Genomic DNA, 9,135 nt, shown 5'->3' on the forward strand with positions numbered 1-9,135 from the left:
TGACATCGTCAAGATCGGACGATCAGAATCTTGAATATTTCAGTTCAGTTCAGTCCTAGCATTTATAAAAAGCTATGGTTCTGTCAATGATATATATATAATATCGGTTCGGTTTAATATTTACAATTTATCCGATCAATGCACCACAAGATTGCAATACAATGAAAAAAGAAAGGGGTGTCCGAAAGGGGTGGGTGTCCGATTCCATTGACAAATCCAAGTCGCTTCGACATCTTCCTGTCTATTCATTGTATCGCATTTTTTGCGGTGTATTGAACTGATAAAATTGCTAAGAAACCAATGATGATGATGACAAAACGACTTGGAGTAGTCTTTGAAATCAGACGCCCACCTGCACCTAGGTGATGTCCAAAGATATTTCGCAGCATTGCGTGAGAGCATGGACTGTGATGTTTTGAGTTACTGGAAAAGAGAAGCTCGATTTCCTCATCTTATGGCTGCTGATCGATAACAACATCAGCTCCACCGGAAAGAGTTTTCAGCCATGCAGGAGAACTGTATATCGTGGCTCGACAACTCAAACCGGTCACTATATCTAAATTTGAACTTAATTCAAATAAGTATTGTCATACAGCAGTTTCAAAATTTCAGAATCAGATTTTCGATTGTTTGCTAGAATCCGATAATTGTGTATGTGGGCTGCTTTTACTTAAGTTCCAACGGACTGCTACGTCTTGTTGATGGTGACTACAATTCAGTGTTGGGATGACTCGAGTCATGACTTGACTCGAGTCAGACTCGAGTCACCTTTTTCGTATGACTTGACTTGACTCGAGTCACTTTGCTAAAATGACTTGACTTGACTTGACTCGGCGTATCAGAAATGTGGATTGACTCGTGACTCGGAGCTAAATTCACGAGTCAATTTCAAGTCATCAAGTAATCGGTGCCGATAAAAATCACCCTATATCTTGCACATGTTCGCATTGTTCGTGAAACGCTGATGTAAGATGTAACCCGTGAGAGCGACTAATAATTCAATGAACGTGCGTTTTACTGAGCCTCCATTGTTCTCTCACAAATAAATTGACCGCCAGCGAAGTGATCGAAACTTACAGTTTACGCTGTCGTAAACTAGTATAGTATATTAATTTTTATAGCAGAATGTCTATTTCTGTTCTATGTTCTAGCTTTAACAAAACCTCTTGTTTTATTGAAATTGAATCGAATATAGTTTGTGTATAGTCGATCCGCAACCATTGGCGCAGGCTCGAATTGTATCATATCAATTTGTAAATGGGTAATGTATTGCATCGTATCAATTCGTTACTCTATTCTCTATTTTGGCTGGTAACTATAAACTAAGGCTATGCAATTACTTACGTAGTGAGCAGTTCTACGCATATGTGAGCGATACAGCGCCTACTTGCGTGTATATTTAACTCTATATTCGTTCATCGCTTCAAAATCAATGACCACTCAATCTGTATTTCAGACAGCTAGCAAAATGCAATGACGTAATCATACCTCATAGTTCGAAAAGGCTACTGGACTTGAATTGTCACTTGACTCGTGACTTGACTTGACTTGACTCGACTTGACTCGAGTCACCTCCAAAAATCGACTGACTTGACTTGACTCGAGTCACCTTCGAAAGTCGATTGACTTGACTTGACTCGAGTCAAAATGTGCAATGACTCGAAATGACTCGTGACTCGAAGGTAGTGACTTGATCCCAACACTGCTACAATTTAAAGAGTAGGCCTACTCGACATGCTGTTTGTAATACAGATTAAGGAAACGCTTTTTGGTGGGTTGAACGGGGGATATTGGGATGAGCGAAAAGTAAGTTTTCGTAGATAGCAAACAAGAAATCGGACTGAAACAATTAATTATATTCAACATCAAAGTACCTGTGCCAAATTAGAGAATTATTTGCGAAACAACGTAGTACGTGGAAAGGGCAAACTAATCGACGCGACTTGAAATATGTAGACTTGTTAAGATTTAAGATAACTTCCACTACTCCTTGAACAATTTTCATACGAAACTATCCTGTTGATGCTAGTTGGACTTTGTAACGTAAAATTAGTGCAATATTTTTTTTATAAAAGTACCATCGACGATTTGTCTGAGATTTCGCATGGACAAATGCAGATTCTAGAATAGTGGTTCTTACACATCAACGAACATGTATGAAATAGAAAAGGCACAGACTACAAGCTTTAGTACCGGCACAGCATACCGCACAATTTTATGAATCCTGATTCATCATAAAAATCATTGATACGTTTTGATTGGCTTGGCCTTCCTCGATGCAACAGCTAAGGAGAAAGTGAGCAGTGGTGCGACGATAGTGAGACGAGAATGCTCAACGGCTGGAGCAACAATGGTCGTTACGCTTGTGGTTTGCGCCCCAGCTCACTTGTTCCTGAGTTGCGGCAACATTGTTCCAGGCGGTATTGTTGCGTCACAGTGCCACAATATCAGTCACTGCACCATTCGGGACTCGTTTTAGGGGGTTGCAGGCAGGGTATATGGTATTGTATGGTGACGAAATGTGGTACGGTGTGGAACGAAATTTCGGTATGGAATATGGAAGAGTGCAGGTATGGTATGGCATGGAAATTTCCCAAGTATATGGTATATAATGTTCTTCCCATACTTCCATACTTTTTCCACACTTTGGCAGTTCATCGGAATCATAACAATGATCCTACTTTCGATTTGTCAAATTAATTGCATACCTCAAAAAATTGCTCACTGTATATGTTCATATCTTAGGCTTACGATATTTTGGAAATCAAAAAAGAGGACACTTTTTCAGAAATTTGCAACTTGCAAAACCGGAGTAAAATTCTCGAAAACCGGTTAATTTTTCCCACTTTGTGATCGGTTGACTAAAAAAAAAAAAAAAGGTCACCACTTCTGCTCAGAGCTCAAAATAACGTTTTTTATTCCACTTTGCCTGGTGTATGAATAAAAAAAATAAAAAAAGTCATCTTTTCGCTCAGAGCTAAAAATCACCGTTTTTCACTCCGAAATACCCGCCGGAGCTTCACTTCTGTGCTAATATGCGGCATATCACTCGCAATTTGCTCTAAATCTGCCTAAATTTTCAAAAAAGAGGACAAAAGGGCGTCCTCCGAGGACACTTTCAAAAAAGTCAAAAAAGAGGACAAATCCTCTTAAAAGAGGACGTATGGTAAGCCTATCATAACTCAAATTGCGATTTATCACTCTTCCACCCGGTCGACATCTTTCTGAAGACAACAAAGTAGCGCTACGCGCATATGAAGGAATATAATATTGATAATGAATATTCAAATCAAATCTAAATCCTAAAAACGAACGATATTCGACCGCTGTCGCGTTACAACTGGCATTTGGCTCATCGTAACTTCCACTCCGTAAACTAACAAAGGAGTTTTGAAATCGTAGATTCCGAGAAATTAAAAGTTACGTGGATATTTATATCAATTTGTTTGGAAATCATTTTCTGCGCTTTGGTATAGGTTGATCATCACGCAACATCTATTTGACATAACAATCACTGTAATTCAAAAATATGTAGCTTATCTTGAAGCGACGTTACGATATGCCGGCCTCCAACACGCAGCTATTCAAATTAGGAATAGCAGATTCAGCCAATTGCTCAACGTGCCGTCAATAAGAGAGTGTCGCCCATTATTTATTGACGTGTCGACATTATAGACACCGGAGAAGAGTTCTCGAGGACACGTGTCGGAGAAAGAATACCGTGCCAACGGGAACGAACTGACGCGCATATTCTTCCATACGTTGTGGAATTTGTTCTTGCTACGAAGCCACATATTTGAGTTCATATTTTGTAATGTCATGGCCACCCCTAGATGTTAAATGCCTTTCTGGATATGGCAAACGAAACCACTTGCGTTATAATCGCCAATCAAATGATAATAATCAACAGCAACAACAACAACAACGCAATAAACCTAATGAAATTTGGTTATCTGTAATAAAAGAATGGACTCCCTGATCTTGGCTAATGAATCTAATAAATAGGGCGATTTTTTTGACATGTCAAAAAAAGTCACAATAAGGTCAAAATTTTAGCGTTAGGTCAAAAAATGTCAAAATTGACAAAGATTTTCGAAACCTGCATTTTATTTGTATCGTAGATTTTGCGCAATCGGTGAACTTATCGTTTGACATTTTACAGTTTGTAGCCTACTTTATAGGCCTACCGTGGCAGACAGCGCATTGTCTGCTCATTGAGAATCATAAACAGTCAAATGAAACAAATAGGTTGACACGGTGTTATGCTCAACGTACCGCAATATTCTAAGTGAAACAAGACTGCGTAGGCATTGCATGGTTCGTACAAAAATTGAGATGTACACCATTGTCAGAATGAAGCAACACGGTGTGTCACCAGCAGTGTACGTATACGCACAACTTCAGTGTTGCCAGCCAATAGCTGCTACAGTTGAACGTTCTTTCTCCATTCTTCTTGCTGTTGTTGTTTGTATATTCATGGTGTTTGTCGACTACAATGGTCAGTTACACCAGGCCGATATTCCTTATTTTAGATTCCGTATCCGCCGAGTATCTGCCGACTTGTATCACGGCCCACTTCTATGCTTTTTGTAAGACACCGCTTACGCGGATGAGATGGCGAGGAGGAACCTAGATAAACCTTCAACACTTGGGTAGGAATTCTGGAGTCTACCTCGGTCGGACTGGAACCTAAAACCCATTGGTGTTGTAGCTGTGGATTATCCCACTACGCTATCTCGCCACATCTTCATCCTTGGCAAGCTACTTAGTAAAGACAGACACTTTTTACCCGAGAATCAGGGATATCTAGAACTAGATATCTAGATATCCCTGCCGAGAATGCAGGAAAGTATCTTTCGTTGTACTATAACAAATTTTAATTATTTTCACCATAGTACATAATGTACTGGAATTCATCATAGGGTCAAATTTTGTTAAAATAATATTTCGTCATGTAAAAATTTGTCAGTTTTTGAGTCAAACAAGTTTTTCAGGGAAAGCTACTTCGTAAGGACAGACAATTCAAACCAGAAATTAGGATAAGCAGTAAAATTCTAACGTTTTTTGGGGAAACACCTAATTTGCATACGTTAGGTCAAAATTTGGTCAAAATTTAGTTTTTTAAGGTCAAAAAATGTCAAAATTTAGATTTTTTAGGTCAAAATCTTTCGTTTTTTAGGTCAAAAAAAATCGCCCTACTAATAAAGAATAATCTCACAGATTGGCGGGAAAATGGATATTTGATCCACTGTACCAAAATGATTTTAGTGATGTAAATTTATAGTCGAAGATATATTTTAATGCAGTGGTTTCTGGCCGGGTATAGACTCACTTGTAAAAAAAATCATTATTAACCTCGTTTATCAAACGTCTGTATGAAATGCCGATCGTATATCTAATATATAGGCCTATAAGCTCATTTGCAATTCTGCAATCGTATCATTAGAGTCTCCAATTAGCGAGAATCGACTGAACAGCATATACGTTGTCAGTCGGTCGCATGCGAAATCACCTGATTCGATCGTTATCATAAGAGTTCATATGTATGTGAATATGTATTCAGGGAGATCGTGGACTCGCTAATTGATAGCATATTGGCCGGACTCGTTGCAGATTAAATGACATACTTCTTTTCGAGTTATGTAGCGTGCGAAAGTGTAGCATTATGGCCGCTGATATCTAACAGCAGCAAGTTTATCTGGCCCATTCATTGTCTGACATTTACACATGTAAATTGATGCTACCTCGCTACATTTGGAAATATTTCAAACCCTTCTTGTGTTTCTGTCGACGGGTATATACATTTGACGGAGGCGCAACATTGCGTTTACGGTTACCAGTTCAAACAAAGCAAACTCTTATCAAATTTCATTATGGGGAGCAATTTTAAAGAGTGAAAATATAGATTTCAGGTTGTGGGGAATAAAGAAAAAAAGGGTTGGGAAACAAACTTTTAATTTTACAATAGCTTTGGTTTATGTAAGTAGATGATGTACTTCTAGCAGTCCGTTACCACACTAGATTTAGATGTCATGAGCAATGTTCCCTTCTGTAAGCTTCGCGCGTGCGCAATTGCGCACACTGAAAAAAATCTGGTAGATTTACTGGGAAATCTCTGTAAATTTTGCAACGAATTACTAGTCGCAGCCAATAACTGTGAGTAGCTTGTAATTTTACGTTTTGATATGTAATATTACCTTAATTTAGCTGTAAAGTCAAGTTACCAGAATTTCGTCGCAGAATTACTGGCAGCTACTCGTTCCTGCAGTATACCAGGCTATTGGCAAACTTGATTTGCTTGAAAATCGCTGCGGCCAATGTTATACGTGGAACTGAATGTTACCGTTGATATCAATTTTGTGGTGATTTGACTTGATTCAACCACGTTCGCGAGACTGGGGTCTATCATACGCTTATTGTTGGCCCTAGTACCAATTTCAGTAAAGTACATACTAGGGTAAAAGAAACAAATGACAATCGCAGCTAATGTGGTAAACCATAGCCGCTATATTATATTATAAGGCTATGGCTATACGGCCGGTTCTCGTTGGTTTCCACGGATAGGACTGATAAGTTAAAATATCAGTTAAGGATGCATAACATTGTTCGGGAAACTAGAAATGTCAGCACCGCATGATCAGTTGACCATTTGTTAATGGCGGACATGGCGATCTGTCATAGGTTACAGTAGGTTAGGGTTACGCGTTACTGCTTTTTCTGAGTTTCGTAGTAAACAACCAACCCACAACTGTGACATCACAAGCAGCGTCTGGTTAAGTAAGTACAGTAAGTAGTGAACATCACGTGGAATATATATCAATTTATACGAGATTAGATGGAAAAGAAAGGGACTATATGTAATGATAAATGTTTCTGTATGAAAAAATACGACCTAAATCAAACATTATAACATGGCCAGTAAATATTATTGGTGGAATGTCGGCGGATGAATACCATTCATTTTGAAATCGTTCGAGTGTCGTATCGTCGTCTGGCCATTATTGAGATTTGAGCAAAGGGTGGAGCGCCAATATGGAATCGGTGTCTCGCTAAACGTACCGGGATTCCAACCCGGTTGGAGCGAAGCTTGTTGTGCTTGAAGAAAGTGGATCGTTGAAGATTCCTAGGAATGCTGAATGGGATACGCATCGTAAAAGGTACAGTACTGCATAGTATTTGTAACCGTGAATATCTACGACTGTGCACACCACCGGGATGACTTTGATTTCATTATTGAAATATTTCATTCGCCGCATTCTCTGTTTTATTTTGGATGTTAGTCGACTCACATAGTGACCTGTGACACCAGATACTCCGGCACAGATGAGTTGAAACTGTTGGATTGTTGATGTAATTTTCGGGCCATAGCATAGAGATGTTTCCATCCACTGCTGGATTTGTTTGGTGCACATGCCACCTCAAATGAGGAACATTTTGCTTCAATACATTAGATCAGTGGTTCTCAACCTGCGGGCGCGAGAAATTGACTAAGTCTGTCTGAATTCTGACTAAACATGTGTTTCACAACCATTTTCAGAAGACGATTGTTGAAGAAGAAACCGCTATTTCGTATTCAAGAAAGCTCGCCAAATTCAAACTCCAGCAGTCGCACTCAACTTCATTTGAGCAAATGTTTGATATTCTTTGAAGATTTAGAGCAATTCCCACGTGTAAGTCATTCATTACTTCATAGATTTGACAGTAGCCTAAAGCTCAATGCGCTGGGTAGCTGTTGGTTATAGCTGGCAAACTGCACTGCTTTTGACAGACTTAGATGCTATATAGGTTGCTATGCGGCGGCTATGCCCGGAACGCGGCCTTGGGGTACCTAAGTAATTGAAATGTGACCATGATTAGCAAAAAGGTTGCCTATCTCTGTATTAGATGATGTGCTCTTTTTGACGTGACGATAAGTGCAGGGGGGCGCAAACTTTTTGGCCATCGCCGAGGGTGGCGCATGTCTAAAAAGGTTGAGAACCGCTGCATTAGATAAAGTAAGTCATGAATCTCTGCTATATCATGTAAAAGGCGGAGCCGTCATCAGACAATGTACCAGTACCGGTACTTCAAAAATTGTTATATTTTTGTTAGCCTATTTGTCTTAGTAGTTATTGTAATGTCATGCTTAATATAGCGACTCACGCATGAGTTCTTTTTAGTGGAACTGCAAGATACTAGTCACACAGAAGGAATGAAGACGAGAAAAAGAAACAATTGGAAGTTTATCCGGCGGTGGAATTAATTCACCTTTTCTTGGGACCACTTGTCCTATATTTGCATTCCTCCTAAAGAAGAATTAGACCTCCAGCAGCAATACTTTTTCATCGTGAATCATGAATGAATATACACTGTTATATATTATACAGTTGTCTCAATGTCGTTTTTAGAGCGTGAAGAAACTTTTGCGGTATTTTGGCATCGCGTTGCTTTGGATAGGTATGGATGTACGTGAATTTAGAAGCTGGCATGTAATCTGATTTACAAAGGACAGCATGTAGGGTTGTAGGTTCCAGGTAGGCGGTAAAATTACAGTCTTGCTCGTAAATGTGCAGAGGAGAGAATGTAGATTGAATATACCAGAGGTGACTGTAACATTACAGTATGGCGTGTAAAGCTAGATTACCGGACGGGTGTAAGTTGAATTTACATTGAGTGACGGTAATGTTATATTACAGCCAAGTGGCTGGCCACCCTGCTTCCAGACATTTCGCGGTAAGTCGAGGTAAATTTTTTTTTGTGTGCAGTGCTGCGCGCAGAAAATATAAGCTGCGCACAAAAAAGCCGAAATTGTGACTTTTTTTAGTCGTTATACGCACTGTTGTCCAAGGGACAATGCGGTGAGTTGGTGAGCGCGCGCATACCCGTGAAAAATTAGAGGTAAAGTTGGTCACGAGTTTCTGTTGTGATTTCCAAATAATCCCGTGTGTAGGCCTATATATTAGACGTTCCGTATTCGATAATTGGGCAACATAGATTGCTGACGACATATGATATAAAGAAACTGGGGATATCATTAGTGCATCAGGGCTGTTTAAATGGATGATTTCATCTAAAATAATTAGACTAAATACGCCGCAACATTTCCACTTATCAAAATAGAATGTCACTTGAGAGGTTGGCCAAGTTGCGAAAGTA

At 39.4% G+C, this 9,135-nt stretch overlaps 1 long non-coding RNA gene across 1 annotated transcript; it reads left to right on the forward strand.

The window, feature by feature from the left end:
- Positions 1-7,562: 7,562 nt before the first annotated feature.
- LOC145435847 (uncharacterized) lies at positions 7,563-8,314 on the forward strand. Its single transcript, XR_013914066.1, has 2 exons — positions 7,563-7,670; positions 8,160-8,314. It is a non-coding gene; the product is annotated as an uncharacterized LOC145435847 (long non-coding RNA).
- Positions 8,315-9,135: the final 821 nt, after the last annotated feature.

Source organism: Botryllus schlosseri, chromosome 3, assembly GCF_051294905.1.
Source record: "Botryllus schlosseri isolate E-star chromosome 3, Bs_hap1, whole genome shotgun sequence".
In the NCBI taxonomy this organism is placed as follows: Eukaryota; Metazoa; Chordata; class Ascidiacea; order Stolidobranchia; family Styelidae; genus Botryllus; species Botryllus schlosseri.